At 45.2% G+C, this 13,647-nt stretch overlaps 1 protein-coding gene across 3 annotated transcripts in view; it reads right to left on the bottom strand.

The window, feature by feature from the left end:
• ARHGDIA (Rho GDP dissociation inhibitor alpha) overlaps positions 1–13,647 on the bottom strand; it is a 105,055-nt gene that overhangs the window by 71,948 nt on the left and 19,460 nt on the right. Inside the window, exon 2 of one of the 3 annotated variants that reach the window (XM_085886387.1) lies at positions 10,463–10,579. The exons of the other annotated variants lie outside the window; for them this stretch is intronic. The gene's annotated coding sequence lies outside the window, so the exon portion shown is untranslated. The remainder of the gene's footprint in view (positions 1–10,462; positions 10,580–13,647) is intronic. 3 annotated transcript variants of the gene reach the window in all.

The raw sequence follows: 13,647 nt of genomic DNA, 5'->3' as shown, positions 1-13,647 counted from the left end.
CTCTGACCCTCTGGGAAATCCACGTGGATGACTTCGCCTCTTTCTGGATGCCGTAGCATCCCTCATCCTTCACATAAGCATGTATTGGCCTCTTCCCTCTGCAGATCTTCAAAGAATCACAAACTGGTCAAACACTTGGAATATGACTTTCAACCTTGACAAATCTCACACTTTCACAGTCTCTCCTACATAACCATTTTTTGAACCCTCACATCAACTTCCTTTACAAACTTCTTGAAGAAGTTCACTCAAACTTTTGGTCCTCGCTATCAGCTATGATCTTTCTTGTGCAAACCACATCTCTAAGTTGGTCTCCAAAGTCAGCCGTCGACTGGGAATTCTCCACCGTGCAAAGTGTTTCCTTGGCACACCTGAATGTTTATCTACCTACAAGGCTTTATTTATCTGGAGCTTGATGGAGTACTGCTTTGTCCTCTTGGCTGGCACACCTGCATCACACCTTTCTCAGCTTGACACCATAGAAACTAAAGCCTTCAGCGTTAAAAGTCATTGGAATCGCCTATGATGATGTTGAATCTATGGACTTATCACTTTCATATTGCAGACAGGTCAGTGGTCCGTCTTCCACCACCTCCTTTCTGGTCGTGCACTCTCTGATCTTTCCATGCTCTGCCTCCTCCATTCCCATCACCCCCCTCCCCCGCTTTCACCCCAGGTTTCTGCAAAGTGCAAGTGATCTGCCAGAAACCTTTTTTTGGTGAAACTCCCAAAATCCAGACTCACAACTCACCTCAACTAATTTGTTCCTCTTTTTTTCTACCTGTGGAACCAACTTCCTTCGTCTGTTCAATCACATTCTTCCATCCAGAGCTCGAAGACGTCCATTCACCACCATCTGAGGTTCACCCCATCCACAACTGCATGATCTTTTCTCCCTCCATTAACCCTCCACAAGCCCAACTCTCCGTTTTCCCAGTTTTTCCTTACATTTCTGTGACTGAGGATTTGTGGCTGTCTCCATCTTGTTCCCTCCCTGTGTCCTCCACTTCCCCTCATTCTTTCCCATGTCCTTTATTTATCCAAGCCTCCCTTTATTTTGTCCTTCAACTCTGCTGATGGTGTGTTCCCTTCTCCCCCCAACTCCCACTTCCTTCGGTCCTTTCGTCCTGTTACATCCACATTAATTCTGTGTTCTGGTTCTTCCACGAGCCTTGACACATACAAAAAAAAAAAAACCCAACAAGGTGGAAAGACAATTCGGATGGACACGTGGAGGCAGAATGTGCGTGTGGAAGAATGGGATCTAGGAAAGGGAGAGGGGGGCACAGGTGTGAATAAGCTGGATACAAGCTCAAACACTGCAAGAAGTGGAAGGGAAATACTGGAGATGAAACAGAAATGGAATAGAAAACAACAAAATCAGGTGAGGGAGAGCATGTAAAGCACAATACCCTGTGAAGGAAGGCTTGGGGAGTTCTTTCCACATTCTTCCTCAAAATATATATGTATGGAGTGAGGCGAACTGGTACTGAACTGCGACCCTGCACTGTTTATAACACTCCTCCACTGCCCTCTATCAGCAGTTATCTCTCTCCACTATCCATCCACCTTTCTGATATCCCTCTACATGCAATCCTCCCATCAAAACCATGGTCAACCACCTTTCCTTCTCCTGCCTCGCTCTTTCAACACATCTGCTCTCTTCGGAAGTCTCTCTTACTCCATCCACACCAGTTGCCCTGCCCTTTTCAGCTAGCTCTTTACCAATCTTCCCATAAAGCAAACCTGCACACCAATATCCCCCTCTCAGTCCATCCATCCTCCATCTATCCATCCTCTTCACTCCCACAATCATCCTGATTCCATTGTTTGAACAGACCTGCAGCCTCTGTTAGTGTTACTATCTCCAGACCATATTGGTATGCTGGCATTACACATGACCTCTGAACTCTACCTTTCAATTTCCTTGATATCTTCCTGTCCACTTTCAAATCTTACAATTTTCTCCATGCGCACACACATGCACACGCGCACACACACGATTGTATAGTGTAGCATGGTCTGTGGACGGGTAGAAGCACCTCAATGTATATAAATCAGTGAATCTGTCAGCATAAGTGTTACGTGTCTACACACGAGGGGTGGCGCGGTGGTAATTAGCTTAGGGAGTAAAAATAAGTTCCCCTGTACATGATTATCCTCTGTTATTATATTCCAAGCCAGGGTGAAAGCAAGGGACAGAGTCCATGAAACAACAGGAGAAGCCCTGCCTTCCCTGGTTTGGAGGCGACGAGGCCACACCCCGGGGGCAGAGGAGAAGGAAGAGGAGGATTGAAGGCGCAGAGTGTATGCGCGCTTGGCGGGAGGGCTTCGGAGAGAGCAGATTGAGCAGGGTGGAGGTCACGTCTAGAGCAGATCGAGGAGGAGCTGGCAAGATTTGCGTATGTAGAGTTTGGAAAGCTACGACAAGGGAAGCGCGATTCTGCCTGCGTGTGCACATGGATGTGAATGGTGGAGGAGCTTTCCTCCCGGGCTCGACAAAAGACGGCGCCATTTTGCTTGCAAGTGCACATGCCGGACGAAGCTCCCCAACACCAGATTGACGAGGGTCAGCCCTTGGCCAGGCTGAGTACCAGTTTATAAAAAAAGGTTTTTTGTTTTTTGTCACCCTTTGTCTGTGTGTGCAAGGCCTCAATCATAAGTGATTTATTAAATTTGTTACATTTATGCCCTTATCGTCTTCATTATTGTCCTTGTTAAAATTTGTTTCATAAAATAGTGCCTTCGAAAGAAACCGCATTTGGTGTATTTGTATTGGGGTTCGCGGATCAAACCACCTCGTGCTGTCCTTCCGTTCCATTCAGAGGGCTCCTCCTCCATCCGCTACTGCCCTCTCTGGGCTCTGTCGTATTCCCCCATACAGCGGCGTTGCCATCCACCATACCCTCAGAGTGTGAGCTGAAATATGTCAATGAGGGTGTCCACCTCGGAATAAGGACCGCTCGACCATCCCAGGAGGTTGGTCGGTGTTAACCGCATGGCCACCACGACTTTAGGTAGTTGGATTCGAACCCCAGCTCCCCGACAACTGACAGGAGTGGGATTTGAACCCAGCCACCTCCACGACAATACCCACATATATAAATACACACACAACATGACCAAAAGTATGCAGACACACCTTCTAATTAGTTGATTAGGCGATTTCAGCAACACCCTTTGCTGACAGGTGTATAAAAATCAAGCACACAGCTCTGAAAATCTCCAAAGACAAACATTGGCAGTAGATTGTGTTGTATTGAAGAGCTCAGTGACTTTTCAACGTAGCACTGCCACAGTATGTCAGCTTTACAAAGGGTCAGTTCATCAAATTTCTGCCCTGCTGGAGCTGCCCGGTCAACTGTAAGTGCTGTTATTGTGAAGTGGAAAGGTTTTGGAGCAACAACAGATTAGCCACCATAATTGGTTGAACTGAAATCTTTATCCAAAAATCAGAAACTTCATACACGACATGGCCAAAAGTATGTGGACACCCCTTCTAATTCGTGGATACAGCTATTTCAGCCATACCAATTGCTGACAGGTGTATAAAATCAAGCACACAGCCATGCAATCTCCATAGACAAATATTGGCAATATGAATGGCCATTAGAATGGGCAGTACAGAAGAGCTCAATGACTTTCAACGTGGCAGCATGATAGGATACCACCTTTCCAACAAGTCAGTTCATCAAATTTCTGCCCTGCTCGAGCCGCCATGGTCAACTGTAAGAGCTGTTATTGTGAAGTGGAAATGTGTAGGAGCAGCAACAGCTCATCCGCGAAGTGGTAGGCCACACAAGCTCACAGAACGGGACCGCAGAGTGCTGAAGCACGTAGCACAGAAAAATTGTCTGTCATCAGTTGCAACACTAACTATAGAGTTCCAAACTGCCTCTGCAAGCAACATCAGCACAAACACTGTTCGCCGAGAGCTTCATGAAATGGGTTTTCATGGCCGAGGAGCCGCACACAAGCCTAAGCTCACCATACGCAATGCCAAGCGTAAACTGGAGTGGTGTAAAGCTCACCACCATTGGATTCTGGAGCAGTGGAAACACGCTCTCTGGAGTGATGAATCATGCCTCATCTGGCAATCTGACAGATGAATCTGGGTTTGGCAGACGCCAGGAGAACGCAACCTGCCCGAATGCATAGTGCCAACTGTGAAGTTTGATAGAGGAGAAGTTATGGTCTGGGGAAGTTTTTAATGGTTTGGCCTCGGCCCCTTAATTGCAGTGAAGGGACATCTTAATGCCAAAGCATACAATGATATTCTGGACAATTCTGTGCTTCCATCTTTGTGGCAACCGTTTGGAGAAGGCCCTTTCCCATTTCAGCATGACAATGCCCCTATGTACAAAAATAACTACAGAAATGGCTTGTTGAGATCAGTGTGGAAGAAGTTCACTGGCCTGGAGAGAGCCCTGACATCAACCCCATTGAACACCTTTGGAATGAATGGGATGGCCAACTGCGAGCCAGACTTAAATCGCCCAACATCACAAATTCTCTTGTGGCTGAATTTAAGGAATTCCTCACAGCAATGTTACATCTCATGGAAAGCCTTCCCAGAAGAGTGGAGGCTGTTCTAGCAGAAAAAGTGGGGGGGGGGGGGCAACTCCATATTAATACTTATGATGTTGGCATGAGATGTTTGACGAGCAGGTGTCCACACATTTTTGGCCACGTCGTGTGTGATATGTATGTATGTACAAATAAAACACGCACACCTTCGCAGTCCAGCTGGGGTTTGAATCCCGAATGGCTATAAACTGTTATCCTGGTGTTTCACAGGCAGGGCAATTCATCAATGTGTGCTGTCCCTCGGAGGGATGTTAAACTGGGCGCCCCGTCTGCAGGCAGACAGTTTATGGATATTAAGATCCCAGTGTCCTTTACAAAGGGTAGGAGAGCTATCCGCTGCACCATGGCCAAATTCCAAATTCTTGCCCCAACGACTGCTGGTACAGGGAAGGCAAACCACCCAGCATGACGCTTGGCAAGAAATTGCTTCGGCAGCACTGATGCTCCAAAACAGAGTATGGCCTGAGACAGTCAGAGACAGAAGACACAAGTCAGACAGCATGAGACAGAAGCTCTAAAACAGAGTCAGATTGGAGATGGAGACAGACAGACAATAAAGTTCTAGGGCTGATGTTTTCTCGACAGGTGGCAGTACTGGCTTGGGTTTTTCAATTGGACGTGCATAATGATGCACGCGCTTGGTCTTGGTGCCGATCAGGCTGGCATGCTGCAGTCTGAGCGGTTGGTCCGTGGTTCTTCCCTCTGTGCCTGGGAACACCACAAACCATCCCAAGTGCACCATAAACCTCCGGGTACATGTTGCATGCCAACCGACCACGAAAGAGATGCACAACAGCCAGCAGCAACCACAAGGGAGGGAGATCCATTGGGATAGCACCAGCGACACACACACACACACACACACACACACACACACACACACACACACACACACACACACACACACACCTTGCATTGTTTAACCCCATGTGGAGAGTCCTTTGGGGCCGCCACAGTATTGCACACTCATTGGCCACGCAGCAGGGAAGGCACCACCGACATTGTCGGGTGACTGACTTACTTTCTTCTCCTTCTCTTCCTCATCCCCCCCCTACTTGTACCAGGTTTGCCACGAAATATTTTTATTGCTGCTAATTGCATTTACAAATGTGGAAAATTGCATTTACAGATGCACAATGGGGAAGCATGGCAGGATGTGGGGTGGGGGTTGGAAAGGCAGGGCTGAGATAAGCAGTTTGGTGGGAAGGATTAGAGCTTCTGACACATGCTTGACACGATCTCTAATTACACCCCATTACAACATGCACTGTTAAATAACTATTCTAATATATTCCGCATTTTACCCCTGAGGCCTGATGAGTAACATTGCCCCTTCCCTCCGGAAGACTCGTCCCCGAGTCTGTGGTGTGGAGAGCGTCCAGTTGGCCATTTGTCATGAAAACACAACTCCCCTTCTAGTTTAACCCACATGTATTACAAAGTCAATTTTCCTACATTCGTGAAACTTTCCTACTCATCCTCTCACTGAACACAGTACTTGCACTAAACCCAATTAAATGTAATTAATTGTTTACAAGGTGTGGGGGTGGGTGGGTTCTTTTTCATTCACATCTCACACCATTCATGCGCTTATATATTTTTAATACTGCAACTTTATTGTCAGACCTCGTATTCATACAAACCACGGATTTTTATTTGAGGAAACCAAATAATCACAAATATTATTCAATTAGGCTGTGCAAGTAAGTGCTAGATGGTGATCAAATGGTATTTTATTTTGTAACTCGTCATTCCCTCGTCAGCTTTTCCTCAACTTCCGTTAACTCCGAGCACAAGGGCAATGGGGGTTGGGAGAGGGGGAAGAGACGTTTGAACATGAATTTTTACATTCACTTCCTTTGGCGAGTTTTAAAAGTCACTCTTCCTCGAGCCAGCCCACAGCGCTTCACTTCCCCTCATCCTGTTCATTTACTCCCTTGAAGTTTGTCATACTGTCAGATCTACCCTGCAAATCCATGAGTCTCACTTCTATGAAGAAAACCAAAAATATAAAGCCCAGATGATTGAAGTACTCAGTTGAATTGGGACTTTTGCTTAGCATTCAAGTGGATGTGCCAGCATATGTTGGAGGTGAAGAGAGACAGAGAGAGTGGTTGATGAGTTTGAGAGATTTGGCCTGGTTTGAGCAGCAAGTGAGTCACAGTGCAGGACTATCAAGAGAAAAGTGTCACCATAACATCCATAATTTTGGTTTGGAGACAACAGCAAAAACATCACTCCAGCACTGGTTTGACTGTGATGCTTATATGCTCCCAAAGTTTCTCAACTGAATCCACTGCACAAACTTATGGGTTTTGCCCTCATGGCTCTTCACTATTCCTTCGAGATCACACTGCAAGTGGCAACTCCCTCTCCACGAGCCCACTGTGCAGCTACGGCAATGCCACCACGGTTCTGCAAATGTCCCAAATGTTTAGCATTTTCCACCGTGCCCAAGCAGGTTACTGTGGCTGAAAGCTGTCATCCACTCAAATGCATACCCACTCCACCCCTCTTTCATCTTCCAGCCACAAACCCTCTTTACACACGATGCATGGCTCATTCTCCAATCACTTGTACCCCATCTATTTGCAAATGTAAAATATAGATGGGACCGAAACCATTTTGATATTAAAGAAAGAAAATTAAGGTGAGTATTTTCTCGCAACCTGAATAGGCTTTAATATGTCATTAAAGTGAGATATTAAAGACTATTCAGGTCGAGCAAATACAAGATATTTGGAGCAAGATGGTGAGCAGGTTTGAGAAACACTGGTATGAATAATGGCACCACACTTCAAGAGCTGCTTTGTGTATTATTATTTCCAGTTGACCGCAACTTTTTCTGATGAACAAACAGCTACTCAAATTAATTTTTATTTTCTGGCAGAAAAAGGTTTCCCCTTTTCCACCTGTTCACCGACCACTTGGAGGGAACTTGGATGAGCTTGATAAACTGGTACAAAAAGCTGGATAAACAAGCAGTACAGTCGAGGAAATGCACCTTGGGCAGATATTTGGTATCCACATGGCAAATTCAGGCTGCATGACCGACAAAATGCACAAAAACAGATGCATCACAACACAAATACCAAAAAGGCCACATGCTATGTGAAAAAAGGAACCATCTTTGGGAAAGAGGTTCAGGACCTTACAAGTTTAAGCAGTTGCAATTACCGAGATGCTGACATGACAGTTGGCCTGGTGATGGCTTAATGGTTAAGGTGGTTGTCTTAAGATCTTAATGTCTCGACTTTGAGCCTATTATGACATTGAAATAACACCAGGTGGGTCGACTCAGCCTGTCTTCCTTCCGTGGTCAGAAAAATGAGTACCAGCTTACTGGGGTAATAAGCCATTCGAGCATCCTGTGTCGGAGTGGCGACCGATCCAGGATTGTACTCCTTAGGCCTAAGTCACATTTGCTCTACGGCGAGGATACGGCGGCCGTACGCCCTCTGAATTGACAGAAACGTGCGGCGGCCGCAGAGTTTCTGAGGTGGCCTCAGGGTGGCCCTATGCTGTATGGCTATATTTTACAGGCCGTAAGGTCGCCGTGGAATTATAACGCGGAGTTATAACTTTTTTCATTTCTACGTTCGCCGTAGCAATTCGACAAGCCGAAACAAAAAAAAACTGGTAATAAAAAAAAATTAACCCACTCGTTACCGTCCGTCTGGCTGCATGCTCGCCTTAGGGCCCCCCTGCGGTCGCCTTGCGTCTGCATTGAAAATTCTATGGCCGCCGCAGGAACGCCCTAAGGTCACCGTGCGACATCAAATCAAAGACCGTACGGCAACCCCACGTTTTCGGTCTCCACGATTTATAAATACGCCGTGCAGCTCCCCCAAAAATAAAAACATATGTGACTGCTACATTGTGTGAGCGTGGAAATACTGCGGCCGCCGTATAATTGCGAGTGGCCGTAGATTTTGGAGACCCCACGGCGGCCGTGGCAAATGTGACCTAGGCCTTAACCAAATAAAACTTCCTTGGCAGCCCGATGCACCCATGGCATGAAAGGAATGGTTGTTATTTTGACAAGATTGTAGAGTACGAAACACATCATTTGGTCAACAGAGCGTTACGGATATGATCTACTTGGCAGTAAAATGGGAAATAGATTAGATTAGTTCGTACCAAATACAGGTTAGCGCAAGTGTGGTGCAATTTTCGCAAATGATAAAGCATGTCGAGCACTCGTTTGGAAAGATCTCGTATTCCGATGCCAAGTGTCTGTATCGAAGTAGCGCCTTTCCCCCTGCCCTACATTCTTGAACCTTCCCCATTATCATCTGTCCTTACATGGAGTTTCTTCACCAAATGATAATCACCATCTGTCTGTGGTATGGAATTTTCCGGGCTTGCCAGCCAATGGGCACGTGCCCTAAATCACCATCTATCAGGCTGCATCGGCTAATGGGCACGTGCCACAGATGTCCGGTGGACATTGCAAAAGGGCACACCGCACATGTGGTTGGTGTGGCTGCTATGGTTCATCATTCTTGATTCGTCGTACTTGTAGAATACCCAGCGATTCGGGTTTGTCACACGAGTCATGGCTTGCACTCCACGCCAGAATGTGATTGGTACCAGCATGCAAGGATAGGCCCCGCACCAGTCCACTGTACACAGGAGGACCCAAATCATACGTACAAGCATTGTAGGCTTCTCCTTTCTTCGTCCTGTGTTCCCCTGATTGAAAGTGATAAAGCGCAGGTGCTTATTCCGTTGTGGTTTCCGTGGCGCATGGATTTTATTCATTAGCTATTGTTACCGCTTGTAATCACCACTATGTGGCTGTGCTCTTCTTCCACTTCCTTCATCATAATATATTCCTGTTTTTATGAAACCTTATGTGGTCGTCAGGAGTGTGCTATATATTGTTTAGCGAAATCCGCTTATTTAGCGAGATGGGTGTTAAAGCACAACAAACATAAATCACCAACAAAGCTTCGCTCGGCTCTTATGTCGGCAGATTTGGCACAATAGTATTTGAAGATGCCGATTAGCGCCAAATTAACTTTGTGGATGTGGATATGTTTCCATGGCATACCCACCAGGCGGTGTGATAGTCGTGAAAGATGTGGCCATTACAAGAGTAAAGATTGCTCAATCCCACTAATCCCCCGAAGGCTTAGAACATGTGATTCACTCCCATCTCACATCAATCCCCATCCTTATCCAAAATCTTTTTTTACAACAATTACCCAACCCAAACACTCTTCATTGAAGGTTCCTGCATTTCCTCATTCACTCCTCTATTATCCCACTGTCAGTACGTTTCCTTTTTACCATCAACTTTCTCTTTGATCCTGCACAGAAAAAAAAAAGAAAAGAAAAAAAGGCACTACCAAAAGCAATTAAAAAAAAAAATTCCCAAACCTAGACTTTGACAACATACTGCAAATTAAATAAACAAGCAAATAACCCATCCTTATATGGACAGGTTAATTCCGCACTTTGATGAAGTCTATGGCACATTTTAGTAAGACTCTTAATACAGGCTTCCACTCGGTAGCGCAAAAGGATACACTTACATCTCTATTATAATACCAAGCTTGCACACTAAAAACTCAGCTCGCCGTCACACGATCCCTATGAAATTGCTGTGGCACTTAGAGGACATGCCGACAATGTTTGGGAAGTCTGGCGTTCCATAGTACCACTTGCATTTTGCACAATGAGTATTTTTGTCATTCCCCGTGTACGGTCTGTCGTCTGCTACCAGCTATGTTGTACTGCTATCCCGTGCATGTGCACGGGTATCGCTAGTAGAATCAGAATATACAGAATCGATAATAAATAATTATGCAAAAATAGGTAAAAGAACTCCAAATAACTCGGCAGCACACAATGGGATGGGAACAAAAACCTGGAGACTCAGCTCTGGAGCAGCGGGGATGAGCAGGTGATGAGGAACGAGATGACGACGAGACGAGCAGGCAATTCCAGGATGATGATGAGATCGGCAGGAGATAGCAAACAGACCCTAGGTGAGGAACAGAGACAAGAAGGCAGGACGACCTCCTCAAAGAAAAACTCTCTTTCCTCCTCAGGCTTTTCACTCTCACCAACTCTTTCCTCCCTTCATCATGTTCACCTCATACTTCCACTTCCAACTTTCTTCTCAGAACAACTCTCCCAAACTATCTTTTTCCTCCAGTCCCCTTGCCTCGACCAACTCCTCTCCAATATTCTCGCTCCACCAACTACAGATACGACTCCTCCCTCACTTTCCCCACAGCCACGCTCCGCCCCTTTTGGGAGGAGTGTATGACCCCGCTCTTCCCAAGCGATCCACCCCTCGGGAGGCGTTCATAGCTCCGCCCCTGCCTCTTTCATGCTAAACCTCCCTGCCCCCCTCCCCCCCTGGTAGAAGTTCACGTAGAGGTTTTACACACAATTTCCTTCAATCACCACCACCATTCTACTCGCACATGGACCAAGATACACTATACATTCCTATCTGCTCTATGGTATCTACCCCCCACCCCCAACAAACGTAACAATATAATCTGCAGTATTGTATGCTGGAATTTGTTTTTATGGAGCGGGTGGCTGCTTGGCTGCATCATTTTCTGGGGGTGCGAAGGTGCTGCTGATGCAATGCTCCCCCCCACCCTCCCCCCCCCCCCGTTACCACCAAGCTGGTACGACATCAGGATGACAAGCTGAGTCAACTCACCTCGTGTTAAATTCAAGGAATGACAAGGATGGGCTTGAACTCAAGAACCTAAGATCATAAGGTCAGCCACCTTAAAAGTTAAACCAACACCAAGCCTTGGAAAGTTGTGTGTTCACTGACAAACATGCCTTAAGAATGTGGATGTGTACCGACAAAAAACTAAGTAAATAAAAATCTCACCCGTTTATTTTTTTTTTGCCCCCGAGGGGAATTTGCCTGGCAAAGTTGGTCCCGTAGGCTGCTGTGTTTGTTAATCACTCAAACAAACGATGTGGCTGTGAATGCAGCCCTCCGATGCCAGATAAGAATCAGCATGAGGGGGAATATTCATTGCCTTGGTCTGGAGAGAAGCAACACAAGTAAATTTCACTCTGGAGAGCAAAAGTTTTAAAATTCCATCGCAGGCCTCCTGTTCCAAGAGGTATACTGCTTTAATCGAAATTTTAGGTAAGCATGGTTTAACAAGCTTACTCTTTGTTTAAAAAATAAAAAGTCTTATGATGACTTCTGCCTTGACAAGCCAAGACCGGATTTCTTTCCCCCCTGAATGATCTGCTGGGTACCCTTGTCTAGTGTTTAATTGTTAAGCAAGGCATAGTGATAAGCATCTGCTCTTCGTTTGCTTTTCAATCGATGCCCGTTTAATTCTTCACTTGCGAGATTATTTTGATTGATTTGAATTCACCTATTTTCACCACAAGGAAATAAAAAGTTCTTCAGTTTAATTATTTTTTCTTTATAATAAATTACTTGACGATTCAACCTGTCTGTGCTTGTCTTTTCCTTCCACCGATCCAACAGTGTCTGAACCTAGATAGTTCCCAAACTAATTCACCTGTCATAGTCGGCATGAACCAGCGGTAAACGCTCGGCCGCCCTAATTAAGATCTAATCAAGATAACATTGGTGCTTTACAGAGGGTGCGCTCCCCATTGAGGAAGCAACGTGATCTCGAGTTAAACGGCAAATTAGACGGTGGCCACTGGAACTCATGGTTAACTGATTGGCATTCGCGGTTGTAAAGCAACTCACCGTCCCACGAAGTTAATTGTGAGCGGTGGATTTGTTAAATTTTTTTTAAGGTGGCGGCACTTCTGACCAAAAGTAAAAAAACAATAGATAGACTCCACTAATTTGAGCAAAAAAGCAAAGGCAGACCCAGTCTCAGGCAACATTTTGCCGGCTGTATCAGGCACAATAGATTGTGTCTAGTCTATTGCGCCCGATGAAGCCAGTGAAACGTTGCCTGAGATAGGGTTTGCTCTCACATTTTTGCTCAAATTAGCGGAGTCCATCTAGTTAGGGTACCCTGTCAGTACAGGGTACCCTATTGTTTTTCTTCTGTTTATTATTATTTTTCTTTTTCCGCCGGCATTTTGCACCCTTTTTCGCTTTAAAAATCATTTTCTCTGGGATACTAAGTCCGATCGACACAAAATTTTCACCACAGTATGTATCTTTTTTGATAGCACAATCACGTTATAATTATGACGTCATTAGTCATGTGGTGCGGGCGCCATCTTGAAAAAAACGATAAACTTTGGACATCTGTATCTCGGAAACCGTGCAATGGAAAAATTTTTCTCTTGATACATTTTACTAAGCTCCCTATGGGGAACACGTGTGATTTTTCATGACGTCATAGGTGAAGCGATATACCGGTGAAAATTCGTCAAGTAGAACGCCGTATAGGAAAAATCTGAAAAATTCTGAGCATCATCTACGCCTAAAATCACTGACGAAAATGTTTTTCTTGACGTCATCGATGACGTAATTCGGCCGCCATCTTGTTTTTTAGTGTTTATTAAAAAAAAAATCTTCTTCTCCAGAAGGGCTAGGCAGATTAAGGCGAAACTTTACACGTACATTCCCCCTGATGTTCTCTTTCAAGTTTGTTAATTTGTTGTTGATACTTCACATGGTTTGGCGGCCATCTTGAAAAAACCCTAAAACCTTCAAACATCTTCTTCTCCAGAAGCGCTGGTCCCATGAAGGCGAGATTTCACAACTATATTCGTGACATGTATGCGATGCAAGTTTGTTAATTTCGAAGTGATAGGTCACATGGTTTGGCCGCCATCTTGGATTTAAGAAAAATATTAAATAATGTTTTCTCTGGTATTTCATAAGCCATCGAAGCGAAAATTTGCAATTGCCTTCCTCCCTCAAGTCTGCATACATGGTAAAAAATTTTTACCTCAGAAGTCACATGGTTTGGCGGCCATCTTGGATAGAAAAATAGACCTTATCCGATTTTCAAGAAACTTCACACACTTGTTCGGGTCGACGATGGAAAGCAGAATTTAAATTTATGATATCATAGGTCACAAGGTTCGGCAGCCATCTTGGATTGAAAATGAATAAATTTTTAA

The sequence above is a fragment of the Eptatretus burgeri genome, chromosome 1 (assembly GCF_056783735.1).
Source record: "Eptatretus burgeri isolate ZD-2024b chromosome 1, Ebu_testis_v1, whole genome shotgun sequence".
NCBI classification, from domain to species: domain Eukaryota; kingdom Metazoa; phylum Chordata; class Myxini; order Myxiniformes; family Myxinidae; genus Eptatretus; species Eptatretus burgeri.
This window is presented reverse-complemented; position numbering and strand designations above follow the sequence as displayed.